Below are 14,762 nucleotides of genomic sequence, written 5' to 3' on the forward strand. Positions count from 1 at the left end.
ACGGGGGAGCCTTTGCCGGGAAGATATGCTGTGCTTCGATGAGTGGGGGCTGTTTCCCATTGACCACGTGGGGCCCCATGACAACCCCTTATTGGTGACCCCGAGGTCTAAGGGTCCTGAGGTGCGGGGGAGCCTCCCGAGCCGCGCATCCCTCAAGCATCCGCCCTCGCCCCTCCGAGCAGCAGCGAAGATGCCTCGCCTGGGGACATGGTCGCCACCCCCACAACGGAAGGGCACGCGCTAGGTTCTAGCGTGCCGGTCTTTGGTCCCCGCGCATCCTGGAGGAGAAAGGAGCTCGATGGCGGACGCAGCCATGCCCCGAGGGCCCTGAAGAGGAGGAATTTTATCGTCATGGACGAGTAAGCACCCGGCCTTCCTTGATTCTCGCACATCATGTTTCTCTGACTCTCGTTCCTCTGGTTCCCCTCTGATGAAGAATCAAGCGTGTCTCGGCCGCCGCCTCCGGAGGGCGCCGGTCCCGTGGTGATCTCGCGCCTCGCGAGCCACCTCGTTGGATTCAGGTCTCCGCAGATGCAAGAAAGGTTCGACATCTGGGGTGTGTGCAAAAAACTCAACCTCCCCAGCCAACTAATCCTTTGCCCCCACGGCCTAGCTTGATGAACAAGGAAGAAGATGGACATGACAGTTACCCAGGTTTGGGCCACCTTGCAGTGTAAGACCCTACTCCTGCTTTGTGGTGGATTGGCCTCAGGAGGAGCTAAGGATGAACTAGTACAAGGGAAGAACAACCTCAGAAGGTTTGCTTTGGAGTTGGGGTGAGTTCATGAGGTGTGGACCCGATCCAGCGAGAGATCTCTCTCCACCTGGTGGTGGCTAACCTATATTTATAGTGGACTCAGTCCTCTTCCCCCAAAAAGAAGTAGGAAGGGATCCCATAGTGGCGAATTTGAAAGGGGCAAGTAGTACATCGTATCCTGACGAAAGGTGGTCTTCGCCTGCAAAGCATGTGGTCGTGACGCTGCAGTGGGCTCGGTGATGACATCCGTCCTGGCGGTCTTTGTCTCGTTGCACGGGAATGGAAACCTTTGGTTGATTACTCGGGAACCCACGTCTGTCCTTGCCTCCTTAGCACCGAAGAGGAAACCTGCTCCTCTGCGCCCGCTAGCGCCCGCCTGGGCTTGGTCGTCACGGCTTGTGTCACCTCAACCTCGTGAGGTGGGCACCTTCATAGAAATCTCCGCTCCTCAGGAGGCAGCCCGGCGAGGCCGCTCACTCCGGAGGTCTTCAAGTCGCCCGCCTCACGAGGCTTGGCCCCTGGTGAGGGTCTTGTCTTGACGGTGTTGTAGACGGGTCATACCAAGCCGTCGATGGAGCCATGCCTTGGCCCGTAGGTAGGCAAGTCTAGATACCATGGTTCCCAGAACATCGACAGTAGCCCCTGCAGGCCCATGGCGCACTCGGACTTGGCTTCGAGACGAAGCCAGAGGGCAAGGGCGAAGCGCCATGGGCCCTAATTAACTATGGACCGAGTCGACGCGTGGCTCTTGATGGGACATGGACGTCTCCACTTCCCCATGCTGCCTCGGCAACTGCCCGACTTGACAACTGCCTAGCGCATGCAGAAAGGCCATCATGGCTCGGATCGTGAGTGGTCGGCGGTTGGCATTCTTCTGGCTATAAATGGGGCGGAAGGCAGTGCCCCCAAGCCATCTTCATCTTCTCGCCGCCCATACCTTCTTCCTCTTCGTCCCATCGTCTTGCCAGAGCGTTCATGGCGCCAATGAGGAGGTTTTCTGCCGTGGATAATGGAAAGGATCCCAAGGAAGAACCTGGCTAGCCGCAGCCCAAGAGAGGCCCCGGACGCCCCCGCAAGTATGCCACGATACCGGCGGTGGCTCCCAAAGGGTGCGGGCGCACCCCCTCGAAGGGTGGCGCTGCTTCCGACGGTCGTGGGGTGCGCCCTCTCGTGACGGATGCTAACCAAGTGGCCAGCGGTAGCACGCGTCGACGGGATGAGGCATGAGTGCAGCCGTTCGGTTCACAGGCGTCCGCGTCCACTCGGCCGGCCGCCTCCTCCAGAGTTCGGCTGTGGAGGAGAGGCTGCAGTGTCTGGTTCCACTCCCCGCGCTTCTTCAGGTGAACTACCACTGGGAACCCGGTGGCCCTGGCGTAGCCGATGGCCACTTGCAGCATGTTTTCTTGATTGGTGGAGGTCGAGGTCCCCCCCGCTGGCAATGTGTTCCTGAACCGTAGGTGGCAGTCGATCGCCCGTGCGTGCGACCTGCAGGGGAGGTGTACCCTCCACTACAGGCATGATGGCATCGCGACCCTCTACGTTAGGGTCTTTCGGGAGGACGGCAGGCACCTGGGGTGCTCCCCGGAGGGCGACAGCGACGACGATGACGTCCACCCTCCGATGACGACAGCCAGAGGGGAGACAACATTTCTGGTGGCGATCTTGCCCTTGGCGATGGTCATGAGGCCTCCGGCGATGACGACTCCACCTCTAGGGAGAGCATGAGCGACTGTGACTACGACGAGCCACCATGCCGCTGAGCTCGAACCGGAGAGGGCGACGAGCTACCTCGCCGGCATGCCCCGCTGAAGCAGGAGGAGGACTCCGACTGATCTCGAGAACTGCTGGAGCTGGGTCTCAGGAGCCGCTGTAGTCGCGCGGCTGCTTTTGTTTCTTTCTTTGTCCTGTATCAAAAAGTAGAAGGGTGTGTAATGGAACATGGTGCTTTCGCCAATATGTCATCGTTTTCGTATTGCGTCAGAATATCCATGCTGCTGATTGTGATCGGGATGACTTAGCTTAACGTGCTTGCGGTAGACTCCCTAGGGCTTGGATTTCCTGCAAGCCCCTTATTCCAGGGAAGTTCTCCAATGGCTTCTTTCTCGAACATTCAAAAGTCGTCAGCCTCGGGAGGCACCCTATAGTTGCAGGGTTAGGAAACCTTCAGAGGTGTCACGCCTCGCGTGAGCCCATGTGCGTGGGCTGGTCACCACCGGTGTGTCACGTCGTGATGCCTGGAGGAATGGATTCAAGAGGGCGTGTGTGCCCGTAAGCTCACTCGAGAGCGTTGCACGAGGAATAAAACGCCAAAGTCTAGAACACCAAGGCTTTGGAAAGGTGTGTTTGTAGGTGGTCCCAGCGCACACACCATGCCCAGTCCTGCACAAGGAAGAGCAACGGGCTACTCTCACACTCCCTAAGGCAAGACTTGAAAGAGTGAATGTTGCAAGGAGAAATTTTTTCCCAACCCTTTCAAATAGAAGACGTGAAAGCTCCAAATTTCATTTCAAGAAGTTGCAGACGAGCTACAGAAAGCTAGCAAAAGAAAAGCCGCATCTGGCACCTACCGGTCTTCCCACCGGCGAGGAGAATGGGGCCTCCACTAGGATGTGGGTGGGAGCCCCTGTGAGGCCCAGGGGCGGCACTCAGGAGACTCCAGGGCGTGTACAACCCCAACTCATTATTACGTGGGAGCGTCACGGGCAGATACTTGAGAGGCGCATGGCGTTGATCATGGATATAACTTTTCGGAGATGCTGGATGTTCCTAGCATTCTGGATGGGAAACCCGTCCTGCATGTCTAGGTGCACAGCGCCAGGCTTGGAGACACTGGCGATCCTGAATGGGTCCTCCCACATGGGATAGAGCTTGTGAAGCCCCTCCCTAGAGAGCACCCGCCTCAGGACGAGGTCACCCATCTCGAGGGTCCGGGAACAGACGCTATGGTAGTGATGCTGCCGCAGCGCCTGCTGGTACCTCGCGGCATGGAGCGAGGCTTGGCGGCGGCTCTCCTCCCCCAGCACGAGGTCCATCGCCCGCGAGGCATCCTGGCGTGCCTGGTCAAACGCCAGGACCCGCGAGGAGCGATGTTTGACCTCATGAGGGAGGACCGCCTCAGCCCCGTAGACGAGGAAGAATGGGGTTTCACCCGTGGGCTTGGTCACGGTGGTGCGGATGGACCATAGCACAGACTAGAGCTCATCGAGCCAACCCCTACCGCAGGCCTCGAGTTTCTTCTCGAAGCTTCTCGCCTTGAGGCCCCTTAGGACATCCGCGTTGGCACGCTCGACTTGGCCGTTGCTCCGTGGGTGTGCTACCGAAGTGTAGCATATCTGCGTTCCAAGGTTTGCACAATATGTTTTGAAAATGTTGCTCGTGAACTGAGAGCTATTGTCAGTGATGATATGGTTGGGGACCGCAGAGCGGCTCACGAGGCCCTTGATGAACTTGACAGCCGAGCCAGCTGGGATGGTGCGCACGAGCTCCACCTCCGCCCACTTGGCGAACTTGTTGATGGCGACGTAGAGATAGCGGTAGCCCCCAGCTGCTCGAGGAAACGGGCCTAGGATATCCAGCCCCTAGACCGCGAACGGCCATGAGAGCGGGATGGTCTGGAGGTCCTGGGCTGGTGGATTTGTTTCACATGGAATTGGCATGCCTCGCAGGATCTCACCTGTTTGGTGGCATAGTTGAGCGTTGTGGGCCAGTAGAACCTGCTACGGAACGCCTTACCCACGAGGGTGCATCACGAAGAGTGATGCCTACAATCCCCGTTGTGGATCTCAGCCAGCACCTCCCACCCCTACTCATTGGAGATGCACCACAGAGAGACATTGTTTGGGCACCTTCAGTAGAGCTCGCCGTCTTGGATGCAGTAAGCGGTGGCCTGGTGGGCCACGTGTTCTGAGTCTTCCTCCTTCTCTAGCAAGGCGCCTTGGAGAAGGTATGCCTTGAGCTCCTCGGTCACGCACCCCTCCAAAGTTTCGAGTGCAAGGAGCAGGCAAGCTCCCGAGGTCGGCCTGCAGGCTGGCGCGCCCAAGGAGGGTGCCATGGGAAGCTCCTCTTGAGGCAGCGCCAGGCCTGCAACAGGGGGAGCCGCCGATGGCTTGAAGAGCCTCTCTTCGAAGACGCCAGGATTCTGGGGTTTGTGCCAGGACGCCCTCTTGGCGATTTAGTCCGCCTCCTTGTTCATGCCTTGTGGTACATGCTACTATTCCAAGCCCAAGAATTGTTTTTCAATTTTGCGTACCTTTTCTAGGTATGCCTCCTTGTGCTTGTCCCTTGGTTTGTATTCCGTCTTAGAGAAGTTCAGGAGGAGCTGAGAGTCGCCCCTGATGGTGAGACGCCTAACCCCCAGAGCTGTCGCGGCCTTGGGCTGGCGATCAGGCCCTCATATTCCATGATGTTTTTGGAGACCTTCTCGCCATGCTGAAAGCAGAGTTGCACGTAGTAGAGCTTGTCCTAGTTAGGTGAGATGAGCATGACTCCAGCCCCCGCGCATGCGAACGCACCAGCAAAGTACATGACCCAGCCATCTGGTGCTTCGTCTCCGGGCATGAGGGAATGGTCCTCGCCCACCCCTTGGTCAGGGGCATTAGTCCACTCCACCATGAAGTCAGAGAGGGTCGCGCCCTTGATGACTCTGGTGGTACTGAACTACAGTTGGAACGCCTGCAGCTCGATGTTCCACTCAGCAACCCTTCCCGCGGCGTTGGGGCTCCAGAGCACCTTCTCCAGGGGGGTATGCAGAGACAACCTTGATGGGGTGGCGCTGGAAGTAGTGCCGCAGATTTCTAGAAGCGACAAGGAGCACGAGCAGGAGCTTCTGTGGTATGGGGTAACGTGCACACATGTCATGCAACACCGTGCTGATGAAGTACACGAGGTGCTCAACGAAGGATGGGGCTTCGACGGTGTCCTGCCCCTCTTGAGATGAGGGACCCTCAGGAGCGTTGTCGTCCGATGGGGTAGCCAGGGCCTTAGGAGTGCCGTCCTGAGGTGGCGGCGGCATATTCGGGCACGAGACGCCATGTCGCACATTCGCATCCGAACTCTCTTCCCGGACCGCCACAAGTGCCGCGCTGGCCGAGTGTAGTGTGGCGGCCAGGGAAAGCACATGGGGCGTCGTCCGATGGGGTAGCCAGGGCCTTAGGAGTGCCGTCCTGAGGTGGCGGCGGCATATTCGGGCACGAGACGCCATGTCGCACATTCGCATCCGAACTCTCTCCCCGGCCCGCCACAAGTGCCGCGCTGGCCGAGTGTAGTGTGGCGGCCAGGTAAAGCACCTGGGGCTCAAGAGGACAAGGTGGCACCATTACCGGCGGGCTGGTGAGGTACCTGTTGTAGTCTTGGAAGGCCGCCTCGGCCTATGGAGTCCATTGAAATAGGCCCGTCTTCTTCATCAGCTTAAAGAACAAAAGGGCGCGCTTGCCTAGCTTGGAGATGAAGCTCCCAAATGAAGTCTCGCAGCCGGCGAGCTTCTACATCTCCTTCATAGTTTGCGGTGGGCTCATCTTTTGTATTTCCTTGATCTTCTTTGGGTAAGCCTCGATCCCTCTATGCGACACTAGGAAGCCCAACAGCTTGCCGGACGGGACGCCGAACACCCACTTCTCCGGATTGAGCCGCATGTTCACCTTGCGCAAGTTGACGAGGGTCCTTGCCTCTCGCAACTCTACCACTATGTCGACAACGTACGCCTCGGCGTTCCTTCCGAGCTCCATGCCCAGGGCGATTTCCATCATTCGCTGGAAGGTTGTGCCAGCATTACGTAGCCCAAACGGCATGCAAGTGTAGCAGTACACCCCAAATGGGGTCAGGAAGGTTGTCTTCTCGATATCCTGCACTGCCATCTTGATTTGGTTGTAGCCCGAGAAGGCATCCAGGAAGCACAGCAAGTCGCACTCGACGGTGGAGCCGACGATCTGGTAGATGCATGTAGGAGGGAAAGGGTCTTGAGGGCAAGCTTTGTTGACGCTCGTGAAGTCGACGCACATGCGCTCCTTCCCGCCCTTCTGGGGGACGATGACCGGGTTCGCCAGCCAATCTGGATGCCGCACCTCTCGAATGACATCAGCCTCTTGCAGCCTATGGACCACCTGGACGATGAACGACTACTTCTCCGGGGTTTTGTCGCCGCGCCTACTACTTCACCGGGCGTGCTCCCGGGCACACCATCAAATGGTGCTCTATCACATCTCGTGGATGCCGACCAGATCCGTTACCTCCCATCCAAACACGTCCCTGTTCGCCTAGATCAAACTGACCCGTGCCTCCTCCTGGTTCGGGGGGAGGCCAGCGCCTTTGGTGAAGGTGGGGCCATAGCCCCCATCGTCGATCGACACCTACTTCATCTCCACCCTGTCCTGAGAGAACAACTGCTTCTTCTTCGTGGGCGCGGCCTCCGGGACCTCCGGAGCGTCTTGTGCGCCCGGCCGTGCTGCCGCCACACCCTTGTAGGCCAGCTTAAGGATCAGGAGTGCATCCCAGGCATCACCCGCCACAGTGAGGATGCCGCTGTTCCCCGGCATCTTGACGACATTATAGCCAGGATGTGTCCCTGCCACGAACTTGGTGAGAGCTGGGTACCCAAGGATGTAGTTGTACGAGAGGCTGATGCGGGCGACGTCGAAGTCAATGAGCTCGGTGCGGTAGTTGTCGCGCGTGCCGAAGGTGACGGGGAGGCGGATCTGCCCTAGAGGAACGGTGGAGCCGTCGACCACCCCAGAGAAGGGTCTAGTGGGGGTGAGTCGGTCGTAAGGCACATGAAGCTGATCAAAAGCTTCCATGGAGAGGACGTTGAGGCCAGCTCCGCCGTCGACGAGGATCCTGGTGACTGCAATGTTCCAGATGGTGGGCGTGCAGATCATGGGGAGCGCACTGACATCAACCATGGTCTTGGGGTGATCCCTGAAGTCAAAGGTGATGTTGGTCTCAGGCACCGCCCTGTCCTCGACGAGCCCTCTGCTGCGGCCGGATGGCCCACACCCGCTGGAAGAGCTGCTTAACATGGAGCCCCGAGGCTAGCGCCTGCAACCCTCTGAGGATGGCCGCGACGACGTGGGGCGCCGGTGCCGTCAAGCGCGCGATGAACAGGTCGCGCGGCTCCTCCCAGGAGGCCACCGAAGATTCTGGTAGGTTGAGCAGCCAGGAGCGTGGCACACCTGTGAGAGCCCTAGGGATCCAGTTCGCCCTGAACTTGTCGTCGCCGCCCGCTGCCTAGATGGCCTCTGCATAAACCCAGAGAAACTCCTTGGGGTCCACCACTCCGTTGTACCGTGGCGGAAACTCCGGCTTGAACTTCATCAGCCACCGCACCAAGGGAACCACGCGGTGCGGGCGGGGCGCGGCTGATGAAGAAGTGGATCTTAGACACGCCCCTACCTGGCATGCTAAAAGTCGGATTGAGGTTTCCGCAGAGCCAGGAAAGGTTCAAACTCTGGGGCATGTGCGAAGAACTCAACATCCACAGCCAACTGACCCATCGCCCACATGGCCTAGCTCAATGAACAAGGAAGAAGATGGACACGACAGTTCACCCAGGTGTAACGCCCCAAAACCGATGCGCCAGGTGTCTTCCATTTATTCACCATCGTTGCCATGTCATCCGCTTGCGTGTTTGTAGGATCGAAAGTATGTCTAGAGGGGGGTGATTAGACTACTTGACCAAATAAAAACTTAACCTTTTCCCAATTTTAGTTCTTGGCAGATTTTAGCTATTGTAGGACAAGTCAAGCAATCATCACACAATTCAAGCAAGCATGCAAAGAGTATATTGGCAGCGGAAAGTAAAGCATGCAACTTGCAAGAATGTAAAGGGAAGGGTTTGGAGAATTCAAACGCAATTGGAGACACGGATGTTTTTCCCGTGGTTCGGATAGGTGGTGCTATCCTACATCCACGTTGATGGAGACTTCAACCCACGAAGGGTAACGGTTGCGCGAGTCCACGGAGGGCTCCACCACAAGGGTAACGGTTGCGCGAGTCCACAAGGGCTCCACCCACGAAGGGTCCACAAAGAAGCAACCACCCACAAAGGGTCCACGAAGAAGCAACCTTGCCTATCCCACCATGGCCATCGCCCACACAGCACTTGCCTCACTAGTGGTAGATCTTCACGAAGTAGGCGATCTCCTTGCCCTTACAAACTCCTTGGTTCAACTCCACAATCTTGTCGGAGGCTCCCAAGTGACACCTAGCCAATCTAGGAGACACCACTCTCCAAGAAGTAACAAATGGTGTGTAGGTAATGAAACTCCTTGCTCTTGTGCTTCAAATGATAGTCTCCCAACACTCAACTCTCTCTCATAGGATTTGGATTTGGTGGAAAGAAGATTTTGAGTGGAAAGCAACTTGGGGAAGGCTAGAGATCAAGATTCATATGGTAGGAATGGAATATCTTGGTCTCAACACATGAGTAGGTGGTTCTCTCTCAGAACATATGAGTTGGAATTGTGTATGTGTTCTGATGGCTCTCTCTACGAATGAAGAGGAGGTGGAGGGGTATATATAGCCTCCACACAAAATCCAACCGTTACACACAATTTTCCAATCTCGGTGGGACCGAATCAACAAACTCGGTCGGACCGAAAAGGTAAACGTAGTGACCGTTAGAGATTTTCGGTGGGACTGACATGCAACTCGGTAGGACCGATATGGTTAGGGTTTGGGCATAACGTAATCTCGGTGAGACCGATTACACAAACTCGGTGAGACCGAATTTGGTAATTAGCTAACCAGAGAGTTGGTCAGGCAAACTCGGTGGGACCGATTTGCTCTTCCGGTGAGACTGAAAAGTTCCAAAAGGAAACACTGAATTTACGTTGCAATCTCGGTGGGACCGATTCGCTCTTTCGGTGAGACCGAAAAGTTACGAAAGGGAAACGGAGAGTTTGCAATCCCATCTCGGTGAGACCGAGATCCCTATCGGTAGAACTAAATTGCTAGGGTTTGGCAGTGGCTTATGACAAGTGAAACTCGGTGGCGCCGGATAGAAAGAATCGGTAGGACCGAGTTTGGCTTAGGGTTTAGGTCATATGTGGATATGGGAAAGTAGTTGAGGGTTTTGGAGCATATCACTAAGAACATGAAGCAAGAGGCTCATTAAGCAACACCTCATCCCTCCTTGATAGTATTGGCTTTTCCTAAAGACTCAATGTGATCTTGGATCACTAAAATGTAAAATGAAGTGTCTTGAGCTTTTGAGCTTGAGCCAATCCTTTGTCCTTATCGTTTTGAGGGTTCCACTTTCACATCCATGCCATGCCAATCATTGAGCTTTCGTGAAATAATCATCTTGGAATAGCATTAGCTCAATGAGCTATATGTTGTTATGAATTACCAAAACCACCTAGGGATAGTTGCACTTTCAATCTCCCCCTTTTTGGTAATTGATGACAACATATAGATCAAAGCTTCGACAAATGATAATAAGCATGAAATATATCGTCGCTTTGAGAAGTATGTGATAAGTAAGAGCTCCCCCTAAATTTGTGCATATTTAAAATTTGCTTTGGACTGCAAATGCACAAAGGAGTTAGAGTCATGGGTTACTCTTCCATGTCACATACATCTTGGTGGAGCGCTTAAAATGATAAGAATGAAATACATGCACTCATCACCAAGAATAGTGAATGATCACATAAGATAGATAAGATAATAGCATTAAGCAAACATTAAGTGTAGCTTATGATCAAACACATGATCATCAATGTCTCACAAGCATAGTATCTCAAGCACTCAAAAGCAAACAAAGTTCGAAAAAACCACCAAATAAAGCAAGAGAGAATAAAAGCAACACACTCTCTCTCGAAGCCTATGATCTATACATTTTCTCCCCCTTTGGCAACAAGTTACCAAAAAGTTCCTAGAAAATGCATAGTGCTAAGTCGATGCTCAGGCTTGATCTTCAGGTGGTGGTGGAGTCCGGATCACTCCAAGGACGAAGGCTTCCGTAGACGCTGAAGTAGACGCTGGAGTTGAGGCTGAAGTAGATGCTGGAGCTGGTGGAACTGAGGCTGTAGCTGGTGCAGAAGTGGTGGCTCTGGTGTCTGCAACTGGCACTGCAGACGACCTCGGACCTCGTGGCACTCTGGCAAAGGCATCAGTTGTAGTTCTGCCTCTCCTCTCCTGCATGTCATCCTGGAGCTGCTCCACTGCAGTCTGAATCTCTGTCACCTTGACATCCAAGTCATAGAACTTTTGTTCCATGATTCTCTCTAGGCTTGCCTGGTTTTGAGTTAGGGTGGCTAGTCCTTTCTCAATCCGCAGGGTGGATGCAATTAGGTAACCAAGCTGCTCTTGTTTGGTTTTCAAGAAGTACTCAGATGCCTCCTCTTGAGTTGGCATCTTGGCAGCTTTCTCCTTTCTTGCCTTCTCCTTCTTTGCTTGTGCTTGTGCTGATGATGGTTCATTTTCAGTCATCACAACTTGATTGTCCTCAAAATCTGGACGGATGGGCAGGTGTTCCTTGTCCAATAAGTATATGCCCGTGCCCATCTTTGAGTTAATGAGCTCCTGAATTTGAGGGGCATATCCACAGCTCCTCTTCTGATCTGCTACAGTCCTTTTGATAGTTTCTACCATGAGGCTCATCACCTTGAACTTCTGTAGCACATCAAAGATATGTAGCAAGTTGATTGCATGGCCTCTGATCATCTTGTGATCACTGTGGGCAACAGGTGTGCCTCAGTATCCAATTGAATGGTTGGCAGCCCTGACAGAAGATAATGCACTGAACCAAATTTGAAAGTGTCAAGAGCTTCATTTGGAATTTCCTTGTACATTATTGGAACATTGAGTTATGATCCATCTTCTTCTTGGCATATATGCAAAGTCATCATCATGCTCCTCTGGGGCATTAATGAGCTGTGCCCACTCAGTAACTGTAGATTGGTACCTTGGTACCTTCAGACATCCATGTGATCCTCCCATCTGGATAAAAATGTGCTGTGGAGTAGAATGCATTATAAGCTCTCATTCCACTTTGTGAGCTTTTGCCCCAACAAGTCAGGCTACTCACAAAGCTATGAAGCTGTCTACTCCAGGGTAGTACTCTTCGTTTTCCTTGAGGTATTCCCAATCGACCCAATCTCATATCAACATGCATTGGCTTCTTGTCAAGCAGCACTGTCTCATAAAAATTCTTGCTGCTCCTTGGTGTGAAACTGTAATCACAGCAGTTCTTCTCCTTGAGCATACGGGATCTGCTCTCTCCACTTCCCCTCAGCCCTGAGTCTCTCCTGAGCTTCATGTCCTCAGCCACAGGATGAGCATCATTGGTGGTCTGGGATCTTGGGCTTCAGTTTTCTGAGTACTGCTCTTTCATCATCTTCTTCACAACAGTCTCAGGCTGGGCCTTGTTCTTCTCAACTGCAGGTATGCTCCTTGCATTTCTCTTTGGCTTTGGCTTTTGGAGCTGCTTGGCCTTAGAAGCAGTTGACCCTGATCTATGGGCATCACCCATCAGGCTTGGGTGCCTAGGTGCTGGTGCAAGCAACCTCTTCTTCTTCCTATTCTTCCATGATGGAAAGCCTTTCCAAGCACTTTGGCTACGGTCTTCTTGACCCTTTCCTTCCTCTTCTTGCCTCCAGCAGCAACTGGCTCTTTGGGTGCAGGCTTTTCAGTTGAAGCTCTGGTCTTTGACATAGGCTGCCTGCCTGCTGGCCTTTTGACTTTTCATCCCTGGCCTTTGTGCCTTGTGCTAGCTCACTCTCTTGAAGTTGCTTCCTCTTCTGCCCACATAATCTTCATCCTCCAAATCTGAAGTTCTCTTCTTCCTCTGTCTGGTGGCAGCTTTAGGCAGATTGCTTGGGGTACTTCCTGCTGCATCATCTGAAGAGCTGGAGGGACTAGTGCCCTCACTCATGTGCACTTGCTGTTCTAACACATTCTGGCTGTCACTCTGATCATACATGATGCAAACTCTCACTGCTGACCCTGTGAATAGTTTATAGATGAGGTAGAATAGATGAGCATCAGAAAATGCAGAGATTTTTGCAAAAGAATGATCCAACAACTTAGTTTTAGTTTCCCACTGAAATCATCTCGGATCTACAGATTTTTAAACTCGGTGATACCGAAGCAGTTTTGGCACCTAAACTAGTGAACTCGGTCAGACCGAGTCACAGTTCGGTGGCACCGAGACTGCGAGGGTTTCATAAAGTTCCAAAGTCGGTCACACCGATAAGTAATTCTCGGTCACACCGAGTCTCACTTGTGCAATGGCATAAGCCAAATCGGTGGGACCGAGTTTTTCAACTCGGTGGGTCCGAGATGGTTTCGGCGGAAACCTAAACCTAGAATTTTCGAATCAAAACTAATCTACGAACGCATTGACTGGATAGGAGTGTTTCAATTGTGGCAAGAATCATGATGATCACAATGTGCTAAGAATCAGATTGGGGAATAGCACAAAGATCGAGTCCATACCCTAGTTCGGCGAAGACTCGCTACGGCGGCAACGGCGGGGTAGAATTCCGTTGACGGCGATGGAGACCAGCGACTGGAGGCGGCTGGTGGCGAGAAGACGATCCGGAGACAACGTTGGCAGAGCAGCTATCACGCGGGCGAAGGGGTTCGAAGAAATTTCCAAATTTTTGCCCATGACTATATATAGCCCGACCCTGTCGGTGTGACCGAGTGGAACAACTCGGTGGCACCGAGATTCATAACTGCAAGCAGTTACTGAAACTCGGTGTGACCGAAAAGTTCAAATCGGTTGCACCGAGATCGAAAACCTAGATCAACTTAATGATCTCGGTAGGACCGAAAGTGGGGTATCGGTCAGACCGAGAATCATAAAGAGGTTTTGGAAGTTTAAGTCTATGACGAATCGGGGACTCCAAGCGCTCCTCACACAGAGTGGTTCGAATCTGACTTGATCAAATTTTGTGATGTAGCATGAATAGAGTTTGAGACGAGAAAAGCATAAATAGCTAGAGGAGGTTCTTAGGCATTCTTGTCCATCCACTTGGCAAAAGGAAATAAGACCAAACAATCAAAACAACAAGTGGATGTCCTTGAATGAGTAAAATATGCAACCAGCATGCTCACACAATAAGATGGCAAATGAAATATGTGACAAGGCATGCACAACCAATTCTAGCATCTACCAAGCAATTTGCGATGACAAGGTCATCTATATATGAGTATATTGACTTAGGAGTCAAGTGAGAACACTTGATCATAGGTCATACTCATCGTTTAAGCTCAAGTGGGGTTACCACTTTTACATAAAGCATTGTTGTGTTCACATTTTTAGAGTTGCTTTAGCTCAAGTCTTAGAGTAAAGCTCCCCCTAGATGTGATATCCCCCCTTAGAGGGATGAACTAACCTCGGGTTTTGTCGATGATGACTTCATGTAGATGTTGAAGATGTGGATGCTCAATGTTGATGTAGATCACTTGGAGCTATCCCTTTGAGTGAATTGCACTTTCAATACCTACATGGGTAAGTCCCGCAAGGAACAAACAAGCATATCCATAGACATAGAGTGATGCACACACAATATGATGTCCATGAAAACTTTTAAGTTACCTTGTCCCTTGTCTTACCAACAAGAGGGTTTGTGACTCCTTGAACTAGTGCAAGATGTGGAAGTTGATTGCACTTGTTCTTGCCAAAATGATAAGAGTGAAGTATGTTGGCGGAGTCACCCTCAAGAACTCTCTAGTTCTTCTTCTTTTGGATCCACATCATCTTGATGGGAATCCTTGGACTTGTAGTCGTTCTTGATGAAGTGGAACTTGAAGTAGTCTTGGGAATCCACTTGACTAAGGTCTTAGGAGCTTCTGCAAATGCATCAATTTCCTCTTGAAGCTTGTCCTTGCCTTTTTGCTTGTAGTCTTGTGGTGGAAGATCATCTTGAGCTTGTGTCCCCTTGAAAGAAGTATCATACTTCTCTTGTTGAGGAACAAACTTTGTCTTGGGGTATTGATCTTCTTCCCACTCAACTCCATTGGCATTGAACTTTCGTTCAAAACCAACACCTTGATTTCCGGTGCA

The sequence above is a fragment of the Triticum urartu genome, chromosome 5, assembly GCF_003073215.2.
Source record: "Triticum urartu cultivar G1812 chromosome 5, Tu2.1, whole genome shotgun sequence".
In the NCBI taxonomy this organism is placed as follows: Eukaryota; Viridiplantae; Streptophyta; class Magnoliopsida; order Poales; family Poaceae; genus Triticum; species Triticum urartu.